General features: G+C 39.1%; 1 non-coding gene across 1 annotated transcript; it reads right to left on the bottom strand.

Moving 5' to 3' along the window:
- Positions 1 to 5516: 5516 nt before the first annotated feature.
- Positions 5517 to 5622, bottom strand: LOC137772764 (U6 spliceosomal RNA). The gene has a single exon (XR_011075567.1). It is a non-coding gene; the product is annotated as a U6 spliceosomal RNA (small nuclear RNA).
- Positions 5623 to 13907: the final 8285 nt, after the last annotated feature.

Below are 13907 nucleotides of genomic sequence, written 5' to 3'. Positions count from 1 at the left end.
GCTCTGCCTTCTGTGGGCACACTGGGAAGGAATCCCCTTTCCTTGAGCATCCCGAGACAAAGGTCTCTTGCCTCTCTGGCAGGTCCAGACTTTTTCCTGGACTCCCTCCTGGCTAGCTGTGGTGCACTAGCCCCCTTCAGGCTGTCTTCATGCAGCCAGTCCTCTCCCTGGGGTTTGACCTCTGAAGCCCGAGCCTCAGCTCCCAGCCTTAAGCCACCCCAGTGGGCGAGCAGACAAGCCTCTCAGGTTGGTGAGTGCTGGTCGGCACCGATCCTCTGTGTGGAAATCTCTCCGCTTTGCCCTCTGCACCCCTGTTGCTGCGCTCTCCTCCGTGGCTCCAAAGCTTCCACCCCGCTCACCCCCCGTCTCCGCCAGTGAAGTGGTTTCCTAGTGTGTGGAAACTTTTCCTCCTTCACAGCTCCCTCCCAGAGGTGCAGGTTCTGTCCCTATTCTTTTGTCTCTGTTTTTTCTTTTTTCTTTTGCCTTACCCAGGTACATAGGGATTTTCTTGCCTTTTGGGAAGTCTGAGGTCTTCTGCCAGCGTTCAGTAGGTGTTCCGTAGGAGTTGTTCCACATGTAGATGTAGTTTTGATGTATTTATGGGGAGGAAGGTGATCTCCACGTCTTACTCCTCCACCATCTTGAAGGTCTCCAAAGCTGCAGGAGGGTATGGAAAGGTTTATCACTGGTATAATGAGTCCTTCTAGAGAGGAGGGTGTCTTCTGAGCAGGACTGAAAATGGCTTGCCCTTCTTAATGCAGTTTCCTTTCTCAGTCATCTTTGTTCCCTCATCTTTGTTAAACTAGCCTTTGTTCACATTGACCCCTCTGCCTCGGAAGTACTCGTCACCTGCACCTGACCAACTCCTGGCCATCCCCAATGGCTGAGTTCAGGAATCACCTCCCTACCTCCCATGATGCCTTGGGGTCGTCCTTGGCTTCACATTTCACCTTTGTCTACAGTGATCCCTTTACCAACCTATTTCCCCCACTAGCTCGTGGAGAGAAGGGGTTGCATCTTATTCATTTAAAAAATGTCCTGCCACTAGCTCTGTGATTGGTATTTAGGAGAAATGCAGTAAAAGTTTGTGGACTGGAAGATATTAAACTACTAATAAAAATCCAACTGTCAGAGCTTTCTTTGTAAGCATAGATCTGATGACAACTTTTCTCTACTCAATGATGTTTATTCTGAAACAATGAGGACTATATGCAGGATAAAACACAAGACTTTCAGCCAGCTTCTCCCTTGCAAGACCAGGAAGAACCTGGCTGGAGACCTGTTTAACCCAGGTGACCTAAGACAGATTAGCCAGAGGGAGAGCAGAAATCGGAAGGAAGGAGAAGCAAAGGCCCAGCTGGGTGACCATCCTGCTTTGGTAGCCACATCCCAAAGGATCAATTGCCTTAGCTCCTCTCTGTGACAAGCCAGCTCTGTCTACTCAATCCCATCTGATCACTGGCAACCTCTTGGTGGAGCATCAGAACCTATTATGTCTCACGTGTTATCTCCTCTAAGGAGCTCAGGTGATGGTGCTCAGGTGGTCAGAGGTGCTGTGGGCTTCTTCTCCCTGTCAGGTGACAACAATGATCTCAGGTGACAAAGCTGTCAGTCATGACCCCAGGAGGCCTTTAAAAACCTAGGAGAGCAAACCCCACTACGAGGCAGTGACTCCCAGTCCTGGCTGTACATTAGAAGCACCTGGGTAGCATCCGAACCTCACCATATTCAGGCAATACCCCTTATAATTGAATCAGAATGCCTAGTGGTGGGACCCAGGTGTCAGTAATGTTTAAAATTGTCCAGGTAATTCCAATATGTGGCAAGATGGAGAAGGACTGCTGTAGGAGTGGGAGTGGTACAGGGCTGGGTCAGAAGAAAGAAACTCATTAACCTGGCTTTTTTCTGGGCCAGATGTGCTTCTTTCATAAAAAGAGTTAAAGATTAAGCTACTTTTCTCCTTCCTCTCCCCTACAGTGGTGAATAAAATAGGCACAGTTCTATGCATCATGGAGCCTATAGTCAAGTAGAAGAGATAGACAATGAACATTGTAAATTATGAAAATTCCATGGAGAAGAAAGCAGGGTGCCATGTGGAAAATAACTTATTTTATACTGATTTATAGGGAAGTGAAATTGAAGCTGAGACCTACAGGATAGGAAGGAGCGAGTCATTTGAAAGGATTGGAAGAGCATTCCCAAGCTGAGGTATCAGCATGTGCTAAGGCTCTATGACAGGAGAATGCTTGGTGTGTCTACTCCAATTCGACATCTACCACAAACATTCTCTTATTACCTACGCTGTAGCAGGTAGAATATAGAGATGGCAGGCATGTTCCATACATTGAGGAGTTTATAATTCAGTGTGTCGAGAAATAGATTGCAAGAAGCAAAGTTTAGCAGGACTCCTGGGGGAGAAATTTAATTCTGCCCAATGTATGAAGTGGTATATATGTATGGGGGTGATCAGAGGTCTCAGATGGGAGAATTAAGGCTTTGAATGATGACATAAACCACGTCTTTTGTCAGATGCTCTCTTTGACATCTGTGGGAAGAATTTTCCAGATTGATAGGGGACAAAGTGCCACAGGTACCAGGATGCACATGTGTAAAGGCATGGAGGCATCAGTGTTTGGCATGCTTGGGGAATGAAGAGTTTGTGTATCTGGGGCTTCAGGCGAGACCATATGCTGTGATGCGGGTGTGGCTGGAAACAGGTGAAACTGATAAATGAATGATACTAGGGACTCTCTCTGGGTTGCCTGGCATTGGGGTTACCTAGGATGGATGATTCTCTAATCCCAGAAGAGGCTGCAAGTCCCGTGGGGCCTGGATAGGCTCTACTCTCTCCTCGGTCAGAGTTAGCTGTGCCTGAATTCAGTTTCCCATGGAATGGGGGCTCCCAGTGTCTCCAGGTGCAGCAGTCCTCCACACACCTGGCACTTCAGCCTGCATCTCTTGGTGCCTGAGTCCCAAATGCTTATCCTTTGTCCCCTTCCTGGGGCAAAGACACTGTCACATTTCCTCCTTACAAATGGAGACCAACAAGGGGTAGAGCCCTCTGATGACCCACTGTATACACAGCTGTGCTGCAGCCTAAACATCCTTCTCCACAGAATGCCAAGAGGACAGGGCTGGGCACACCTGCTGACCCTCTGCCCACAAGTTCCAGGTGCGCCAGCTGATGCTTGCTGCTGTTTGTTCCAAGCTCTTTCCACCATAAAAGGGATGCTGTGTCAGGGAAAAGGTGAAGATGAGGCTGCATGGTTTGGTGGGGCTAAGTTTGGAAGGGTCTTGTGGGCCATGAAGCTTGAACTCCAAACTTAGGAATGAGGAACCAGGGAAGGATTTTCAGCCTGGGAGGACCATGGTCAGATCTGTGATTTTGAAAGATTTCTCTGTTGGCTAACGTGGAGGATGGGCTGTAAAGAATGATACTAGACACTGGGGTTCCTAGAAATGTTAGCTCCCTGAGAGCCAGCCGTTTTGTTTCTTTTGTTCACTGCTTTTCTCCAGGGTCTAGGACAGTGCCTAGCACATGGCTAGTGCTCAATAGATATTTGATGAGTGAATGAGAGCAGTTAGGAAGCTATTGTCCTGGTCCAGGTGAGAGATGATGCTTAAACTCGGTCAGTGGTTTGGGGATGGAGAGGAGTTAGAGATACTGAGACAGTGTGGAGGGAGGGTTTAGGATGGGACAGCACAGCTAGAATAGCAACTAAAATGGCTTTACTCCTTTAGCCAGCACCACGGACAGAGAATTCAATAACGTGGCTATAGTGGTAAGGACTGCTTGTTGAAATAAGATTCTCATAAGATTCTCTATTTTCCATCCTGGGATTCTGGCTCCTACCCCAAGGAGTCATGGGCTCCATGATGGGTATCCTCTTCCAGGAAGTCAGGCCTGGGTACCATACTATCCTTGGTGTTCACCAAGGATACCTTGGCTTCCTGGTGCAGTAGATGGCATTGTTATTGCATTTGTTGTAGTGCACAGTAGAAGACCTACAGAGTTTCTGTCTCTGACATATTTTTCTATTTAAAATGGAAGGGATACTGTTAAAATGAAATTTTCCTTCTGTACGCTTTCAAAACTCAACCTCCCATCCTGCACAGTACCCTTTGACAATCCACGTAAAAGAATCCCCAAATCTAGTCTACACATGGGCAAACTGTTGTTTATTCTCTAGATTTTATTCATATGTTTGGTTTTTATGATTTTCAAGGCAATCTGGGCTGGTCACTGACCAGCAAGGCCACGGGAGTGCTGGCAGTACAGTTTTAAGGTATTTTCTGGAACCTATCTTGGGCACTCTTAACGGTGGCTCACAGGACTGCATTGTGATAATGACTATACTAATGATGATCTCTCACAGTGCAAATTATTTAACAGCATTGCTTAATTTATCCTTTTCAGAAACCTTTGTATGTGGCATGTGACAGAAGACTCACCTCCATTTTACAGATGTAGGGGCTGGAACTCAGACACTGATTGCTAACAGATGGCCCATCTGGGGTCAGTATCCACACTTCTGACTTCTGGTCCAGCGGTCTATTTATTTCCCCACCGTGAGCTGGGCAATGTGGGGAACTCCAGATTTTATTGACTTGGTGGTTTGTGATATGGGTCAAGGGAGGTCAGGTGACCTCTCTCTGCCTGGAAAGGAGGAAATCTGTGATTCTCTCTCTCTTTCCAAATTTCCAAAGAGGAAGCAACTCTCAGCCAGAGAAGGAGCCTAAGTCTTGTTTGTAGGCAGTGGGGTGTACAGGTGGCTCATTGCTGTGTGCCCCGGGGCAGCAGTAAATGGATATTTGTTGATCTCCAAGCCTCTGGCAGAGATGGGGAGGAAGGGATGGGAAAGTGACATTTTTGTAAATAACCACACCTGGTTCTAAGACAGAAGGACTGGCGTGTCCCCGTAGCCTCATCAATTACCGTCAACCTTTCGCAAAGGGAGCCCTAGGGGACAGAATCTCTTCACACTCTTATGATTATTTATAGACACCCCCTCCTGTCCACACTCTGAGGGGAGTTTGGTTTGCTCAGCAGTGGCCTCCTTCCAGATGTGTTTATATTCCTCCAGGCCCAGGGGAATGCATCCTTCCGCCCCTCCATCACACGGAGCAGAGGGGATGCCTGGCATTGGGACTTAATGAAGATGTGGAAGGAGAGACAAGCAAGGGGCAGCATGCCTGAATTCCTCAGCTAGATTCATGTATCTCCCGGCGATCACTGATTGAATAGCCACTTTGCTGCTAAAGAAGGCAATTCAACACAGTGGTTAAATAAACATGATTTGCAAGCAGATAGACCTGGATTTAAGTCCCAGCTCTGCCATTTACAAACTGTGTGACTTTGGTTAAGTTACTTACAGTTTCTGTCTCCATTTCCTCATCTATAAAATGGGATAATAACATCTCCACTCAGGGTCATTGTGAGGTTTGAGTGCAAAAGGCTGAGAAGTGCCTGACACAGCAGGTTATATGCATGTGGTGCCTGTTCTTTTAAAACATTTAAAAATATGGAATGCTTCACGAATTTGCATGTCATCTTTGCACAGGGGTCATGCTAATCCTGTCTGTATTGTTCCAATTTTAGTCTATGTGCTGCTAAGTGAGCACTGGTGCCTATTCTTATAAGACACTACCGTGTGTGTGTGTGTGTGTGTGTGTGTGTGTGTGATTTGAAAGAAACAAGCCTGAAGAAACAGAGGCAGTGTAGGTAGTACAGGCAGGGAATTTCTGGTGAAAAAGTAATTATTAAAACCTAGAGAAGGAGAGATCGCTACAGACAAGGCAGGTCAGAGGGGAATTCTTTGCAGAAGAGGTGACTGAGCTACCTGAGTATCTGAGGTATGTTATTGGACGTGCCAGCAGGGTACCCACCACCTGATTGTGGGTTGGCAGAATGCCTTAGACCAGCTTTTAAGAAAGGCTGTTTTAGCCTGGGAAGGAGGCCTGGGCTGCCAGTGTCCTGTGTTAAGGCTTGGCAGCCTCTCCAGATGGAGAGTTTTGTTGGCATGCCACACTTGGAGTGGAGCATTTGTTTCACAGGTAATCCAGTCCCAGCAAAAGTGAGGCTGCCTAAAATGACCAAAAAAAAAAAAAAAAAGAAGAAAGAAAAAGAGATACATTTTGGATGAGTTACGTGCAGTTAATGGATTTTCCTACTCTGTTCTCTCCTTTCAAATGACCTACCTTCACTGAGATATAATGATTACCCACTCTATGAACTTCTTGCATTAATAAGTCTTTATTAGAAATTAAAAAATTTATAAAATTGGACATAATACTACAAGGAACCCTTGGGTACATATCACCCAGTCACAAAATAAACTCATGGCCACTTTAGTTTCATTTATACTCTCTCTGCCAGAGTACTTAAAACATATCCCCCAAATCATTTCATTTCACCTGTAAATATTTATGTATGTCTTTCTAAAAGATAAGAAGTTTTAAAAAGAACCATCTTAATATCATTATTACAAGGAAAAAATTAGAAAATTCTTAGTATCATCAAATATCCAGTTAGTGCTCAAATTTCCACAATTGTCTCCTATTTTTTTTCCAGTTGAATTAGGATCTAAATAAGATTCACACATTGCAAGTGGTTGATATTTCTTTTGGTCTCTTTGATTTATAGATTTCCCTGCCCTCTCTTCATTCCCTTGCAATTAGTTTATTGAAGAGACTAGGTCATTTTCTACTTTCCAGACAGGACTGCACCACTGTGGCGTCACCTACCTTGCTCCTGTGTCCCTTATATTTCCTATAAAATGGCAGCTAGATCTACTGACTTGGTCTGATTCAGATTTATTTGTTTATTTTCAAGGCTACAGTATTGTGTGCTTCCACCAGCCAGCACTTAATGACTGGTTGTCTCCTTTGTGATATAACAGCCATTGGTAATCATTACCCAGAACCATGATTTCATTTGGGGGTTTGCGAAATGGTGGCATTCTAAGTCTATCATTTTTCCTCATTTATTACATGAGCTATTTCTATAAAGAACTGTTTCCTTATCAACTATGTGGTTAACTTATGATATAGTTTAATCAGGAAAAAACAGGTTAAATGATTGATTCTTCCCCTACACTTACCAGTGTTCAGAATTAGTGGGTTGGTTTCCTTATATCCTCCAGTGCTGACCAATGAGGCTTTTTGTTTTATAGGGGCTCATGAATTTAAACATACTCCATGTGTTTCAACCTTTGCAGTTATTGTTTTCTTTGATGCTAAGGTTTTTTTTTTGTTTTTTTTAGCATTTCAGATTTATTTGTTTAAAGGGCCTTAGGTGGTTTATTTTGCAATTTTTTTTTAACATCTTTATTGGAGTATAATTGCTTTACAATGGTGTGTTAGTTTCTGCTTTATAACAAAGTGAATCAGTTATACGTATACATATGTTCCCATATCTCTTCCCTCTTGCGTCTCCCTCCCACCCTCCCTATCCCACCGGTCTAGGTGGTCACAAAGCACCGAGCTGATCTCCCTGTGCTATGCAGCTGCTTCCCACTAGCTATCTATTTTACATTTGGTAGTGTATATATGTCCATGCCACTCTCTCACTTTGTCACAGCTTACCCTTCCCCCTCCCCATATCCTCAAGTCCATTCTCTAGTAGGTCTGTGTCTTTACTCCCGTCTTGCCCCAGGTTCTTCATGACCTTTTTTTTTTTTTTTTCTTAGATTCCATATATATGTGTTAGAATACGGTATTTGTTTTTCTCTTTCTGACTTACTTCATTCTGTATGACAGACTCTAGGTCCATCCACCTCACTACAAATAACTCAATTTCGTTTCTTTTATGGCTGAGTAATATTCCATTGTATATATGTGCCACATCTTCTTTATCCATTCATCTGTTGATGCTAAGGTTTTGCCATTTCTGGTCAGTGAGTAGGATCTTCTTTCCCGAGTTGCTTCCTAAGTTCTGACACAACCATGACTTCAGTTGCCGTTGACAGATAGATTCCTTGCTTTTTGGGAAGAAAAGATGTCCAACCTTGGAAGTGAAAATATTTCTTAAAGAGAAAATATGCTGTAAGTTTATACTGATATTTTCAATTAAACTTTAGGATTACAGGGCTTTGCTTAACGTCTGTGATTTTATTTTGAATCTTTTCCTTTTATGCTAAGAATCTTGATTCTTAATGACAACAGCATTATTGCTTATTTGCTTTACCCCATTTTTAACACACACATATATTCATATAAAATCAATATCAAATATATGATTAGTGAAAATATTATTATATCAAACAATATCAAATATATGGTTAGAGAAAATATTATTATTATTGCAGTTCTTAGGTATATCCTACTAGAGACATATAGTTGAATTACTGTATTTTCAAACCATTTAAAATAACACGCCTCTGCATGATTAAGCTATCAACTCAATGTGCAACTCTAGGGTCCTTTATTTTATTTTGCCCTTGATTTTAGGAATTGCCTTTTTCATTCTGATTTAACATTTTCATGGTTCTAAAGTTGAATCTAAAAAACAAGGTATTATTCAGAGAAGTCCAGCTTCTATCCCAAACTCACCTCTCTTTTTTCTCCTTTCCCTTTAGACAACAATTTTATTTACTTTATGGTTTATCCTTCCATAATTGTTTACACAAGCAAAACCACACATGAATACATATATACTCTCTTAGATAGATGGTAGCTTATTATATACACTTTAGTCCACCTTTTTTTTTTTCCCCACTTAGCATTACATTCTGGAGATCATGGCATAACAATGTATAGATATTCCACATTCCTTTCTATAGTTGCATGGTACTTCACTATCTGAATGTGTTATAGTTTATTCAACTAGGCCCCTATTGATGGACATTTGGGTTTTTGCTGTTACAAAAAAAATGTGGTTATGTTTTTGTGTTTCTGTCAGTGTTTCTTTAGGAGAGATTCCTACAAATAGGCTTCCTGGGTCAGAGTGCCTGTGTTATTTTGCTAGATATTACTAATTCCCCTTCATAGTGTTTGTACCTTTTTTCATTCCTTTCAGCAATGATGGGAGTGCCTATTTTCTCAAAGCTGGAACAAAAGAGAATTTATCAATCTTTTGGATTTTTGCCACTCTGATAGGTGAAAAATGGTATATTAGTATACTTTAAGCTTGCCTTTTATTATGTGCACAATCAAGATCTTTTCATATGAATAGGAGACATTTGTATTTAGTTTTCTGTGATTTGTCTGTGCGTATCTCCAGTCTTTTTTTTTCTCTGTAGGATTATTGGTCTCTCATTCTTTTTAAAATTCTTTATATATTGGAAATATTAACTCTTTATCTATGATAAAAGTTGAAAAGTTTCCCCCAGTTTGTTATTTGTCTCTTTCCTTTCCTTATGGTGTTTCCTTACTATGTAAGTAAGCAATTTTTTTTTCTTATTTTCATGTAATAAAATTCATTAATCTTTTCCTTTATGGCTCCTAGATATTGAGTCAGAGGTAGGAAAGTTCCCCCTCACACCTGGATTGTAGAATAATTCAGACTTGTTTTTTCTATACTTGTATGGATTCATTTAATACATTTAACTTTCTCATCCGCTTGGAATTTATCTTGGTATATGATGTGGGGAATGAATACAATTTTATCTTTTTACACGTGGCTATTCAGTTAGCCCATACCTTTGATTAAAAAGAACATCATTTCCCCCACTAACTTGAGATTCTGCCTTCACGGTATACTAAATTTCCAAATACAATTAGATCTGGATTTTCTATGTTGTTTTATTGGTCTGTGCATGTAACACCACCACACTCTTTCAGTTAGCAACATTATAATATGTTTTAAAGTCTGATGAGGCTATCCCTTTCTTACTTCTCTTTTTCTTCCAGCTGTTTTTAAAAAAAAATTTTTCAGGATTTTCCCCTCTTGGCTATTCTTGCTTATCTGTTCTTCCAAATGAATTTTATAATAAACTTATCTAGCTCCAGAAAGAAATTTAGTCATATTTTTATTGGATTATATTAAATTTATGAGTTATATTAAATTACATTTTATGAATTAGCTTAGGGAGACCTGAAATCTTTGATATTGAGTCTTCTTATCCAAGAATATGGTATATCTTTCTATTCACGCAAGGTTATTTTTGTGTATTTTTGAATTGTTTTATAGTTTTTCTTCATAGAGGTTTTGGGCATTTCTTGTTAGATTTATGCCGTCACATTTAATTTTATTTGGCTTTCACAGAGAGGGTTTTCTTTTCCAATATAAACTGATTTTTGTTTATATATATGAAAACTTGATTTTTGTAGATTGATTTTATAACCTATTTCACTAAATTTTTTTGTTTGTAGTCATTTTCTATGGGTTCCTTTGGGTTTTCTAGATGCGTACTTATATAATTCTTAGCTCTTGTAATATGATGGATAATACAAATGGATTTTAGAGTATTGAATCCACTCTACTTGGTCATGATGAATATTTTGATGTGCTGTTGGAATCTGTTTGTTAATTATTTAATGTATTTATTGATATTTAGAAGCGATATTGGTCTATAGTTTCCTTTTGTTGATGCAATCTTTTCAGATCAAGATTGAAGTTGTACTCACTTCCTAAAATAACTTAGAAATAGAATTTCCCTGAGAAACAATCTGGGCCAGGTACATTTTTGTGGCAAAGCTCTTTTCATACTTCCTCTATTTCTTCTGTGGTATTTTATATGTTTAGGCTTTCTGTCTCCACTGGGGTTGATTTTGACAAGTTGTATTTGTCTAGAAAATTATCCGCTTCATCTACTTTTCCAAATTTATTTGCAAAGAATTATATAAAGTAGATTCTTATCATTTTTTTAAAAAGTGTGCAGTTTTGATGGTTATTTCCTCCTTGTCATTTCTAATTTTATGTATATGGTACACCCCCCACCCCTGCCTTTTTTCCCACAATTATATTAGCTAATGGGTTCTTTTATTACGCTCTTTTTTCAAATAATTAACTTTTGGATGTATTTATTAGTTCTATGTTTTTCTGTTTCTAACTCGTATCTTTTTTTTCTTTTCCATTATGGTTAATTACAAGATATTGAATATAGTTCCCTGTGCTATACCATAGGACCTTGACGTTTATCCATTCTAAATGTAATAGTTTGCATCTACTAACCCCAAACTCCCAGTCCATCCCCCCAACACCCCCTCCTTCGCAACCACAAGTGTATTCTCTATGTCTGTCAGTCTGTTTCTGTTTTGTAAGTTCATTTGTATCATATTTTCAATTCCACATATAAGTGATATCATATGGTATTTGTCTTTCTCTTTGTGACTTACTTCACTTAGTATGATAATCTCTAGGTCCATCCATGTTGCTGCAAATGACGCTATTTCATTTTTTTATGGCTGAGTAATATTCCATTGTATATATGTACCACACTTTCTTTATCCACTCATCTGTCAATGGACATTTAGGTGGTTTCCATGTCTTGGCTATTGTAAATAGTGCTGCAGTGAACATTGGGGTGCATATACCTTTTCGAATTAGTAACTCACATCTGTTTTGAGATATAATTTACTTACTGTAAAATGTATTATGGGTACAATTTGATGATTCTGACAAATTTATACACCAAGACAACAAAACACCAAACAAGATAGAAAACAATTCCATCACACTAGAAAGTTTCTTCTTTCTCCTTTCCGGACAACTTTCTATGCCACCCCAGAGATAAAAATATTCTTTTTTTAAATTATATTTATTTATTTTTATTTGGCTGCAATGGGTCTTAGTTGTGGCACGTGGGATCTTCGTTGCCGTGTGCGGGATCTTCGTTGAGGCATGCGGGATCTTTTAGTTGTGGCATGCCAACACTTAGTTGCGGCATGTGGGATCTAGTTCCCTGACCAGGGGTCAAACCCAGGCCCCCTGAATTGGGAGCATGGAGTCTTAGCCACTGGACCACCAGGGAAGCTCTAACAATTTTCTAATATTTATCACTATAGTTTAGTTTTGCAAGTTCTCAAACATCTTACATGGGATCATACAGTGTGTACTATTTTGTGTCTGACTTGTTATACTTAATATATTTTTGAGACATACATTCTTGAGTGTATCAGTAATATGTTTTAAAAAAATTTCTGAGTAGCATTCCACATTTTTTATAGCACAGTTCATGCATCTGTCTGTTGATGATTTCGGTTTGTTCCAGTTTGGGCTATAAAGAAAAGCTGCTGTAAATATTTTTGCACAAGTCTTTTTGTGGACACATGGTTTCATTTTTCTTGGCTGAATACCTAGAAGTAGAATAGTTGGCTCATAAGGTAGGTGTATGCTAAACCGTATAAAAAACAGGTTATTCCGCTTCTGGCTATTTATCCTAAGGAAATGAAAACATTAACTCAAAAAGATATCTGCACCCCCATGTTCATTACAACATTATTTACAATAGCCAAGACATGGAAGCAACCCAAGTGTCCACCAATGAATGAATGGATAAAGAAAATGTAATATGTATATCTATATATATATAATGAAATATTATTTATCCATAAAAAGAAGGAAATCTTGCCATTTGTGACAACATGAATGGACCTTGAGGGCATTATGCTAAGTGAAATAAGTCAGAGAAAGACAAATTCTGTATGATCTCACATATATGTGGAGTCTAAAAACAAAACAAAACAAAAAACTAAACTCATAGATACAGAGAACAGATTGGTGGGGGGAGGGGTTTGGGTTGGGCAAAAAGTACAAACTTCCAGTTATAAAATAACTAAGTCCTGGGAATGTAATATGCAGCATAGTGACCATAGTTAATAATACTGTATTGTTTACTTGAAAGTTGCTAAGAGAGTACATCTTAAAAGTTCTCATCACAAGAAAAAAAGATTTGTAACTATGGTGACATATGTTAACTAGACTTATTGTGGTGATCATTTAGCAATATACACAAATACCAAGTCTTTATGTTGTATACTAGAAACTAATATAATGTTATATGTCAATTATACCGCAAGGAAAAATATGAGGAAGCTAAAAAAAATTTTTTTTTAGAAAGGAAGCAGGCAATTATTTTTCCAAAGTGTTGTACCATTAACAATCCACCAACATATGAATGTTCCAGTTGCTCTAAATCCTCACCGACGATTAGTATTATTGGTCTTTTAAATTTTAGCCATTCTAGTGGGTGTGGAGTGATATCTCATTATGGTTTTGTTTTTAATTTCTTTGATCACTAATGTTGAGCATCTTTTCATGGTGCTCATTAGCCATTTATATATCTTCTTTTGTGAAGTGCTTTTGAAGCATTTGCCCTTTTTATTGAGTTTTTGGTCTTTTATTATTGATTTATAAGAGTTCTTTATATATTTGGATACAATTTCTTTGTCAGGTATATGTTTTGCAAATATTTTCTCTTAGTCTGTGACTTACCTTTTCCTTAATTCTATTTTTGATGAGCAGATGTTATTAATTTTGGTGAAGCCCAATTTATTTTTTCTTTTATATATAATGCATTTTGTGTCCTCTCTAGAAAAATTTTCCCCTACCCCAAGTTCATAAGGATATTCTCCTATGTTTTCTTCTAGTTTTGTTGTTTCAGGATTTACATTTAAGTCTATTTTCTATCTTGAATTAATTGTTGTATATGGTGGAGGTGTTTGTTTTTGCTTTTTTAGCATCATATCCAGTTGTTTTATTCCTTGGAAGGGCTTTTCTTTCCCCATTGGACTGCCTTAGCATCTTTGTTGAAGATCAGTTGTCTATACATGCATGGGTCTATTTCCATTTTCTCTAGTCTGTTCCACTGAACTGTTTGTTTATCCTTACACCAGTACTACACCACCTTGATTACTTTAACTTTAAAGTAAGTTTTGAAACCAGGCAATGAAAGTCCTATGACTTTATTTATTTATTTAATAATTTTATTTAGTTATTTATTTTTGGCTGCGCTGGGTCTTCATTG

The sequence above is a fragment of the Eschrichtius robustus genome, chromosome 11 (assembly GCF_028021215.1).
Source record: "Eschrichtius robustus isolate mEscRob2 chromosome 11, mEscRob2.pri, whole genome shotgun sequence".
Lineage (NCBI taxonomy): Eukaryota > Metazoa > Chordata > Mammalia > Artiodactyla > Eschrichtiidae > Eschrichtius > Eschrichtius robustus.
The sequence above is the reverse complement of the archived record's forward strand: the minus strand, read 5'-3'. Positions and strand labels throughout refer to the sequence as shown.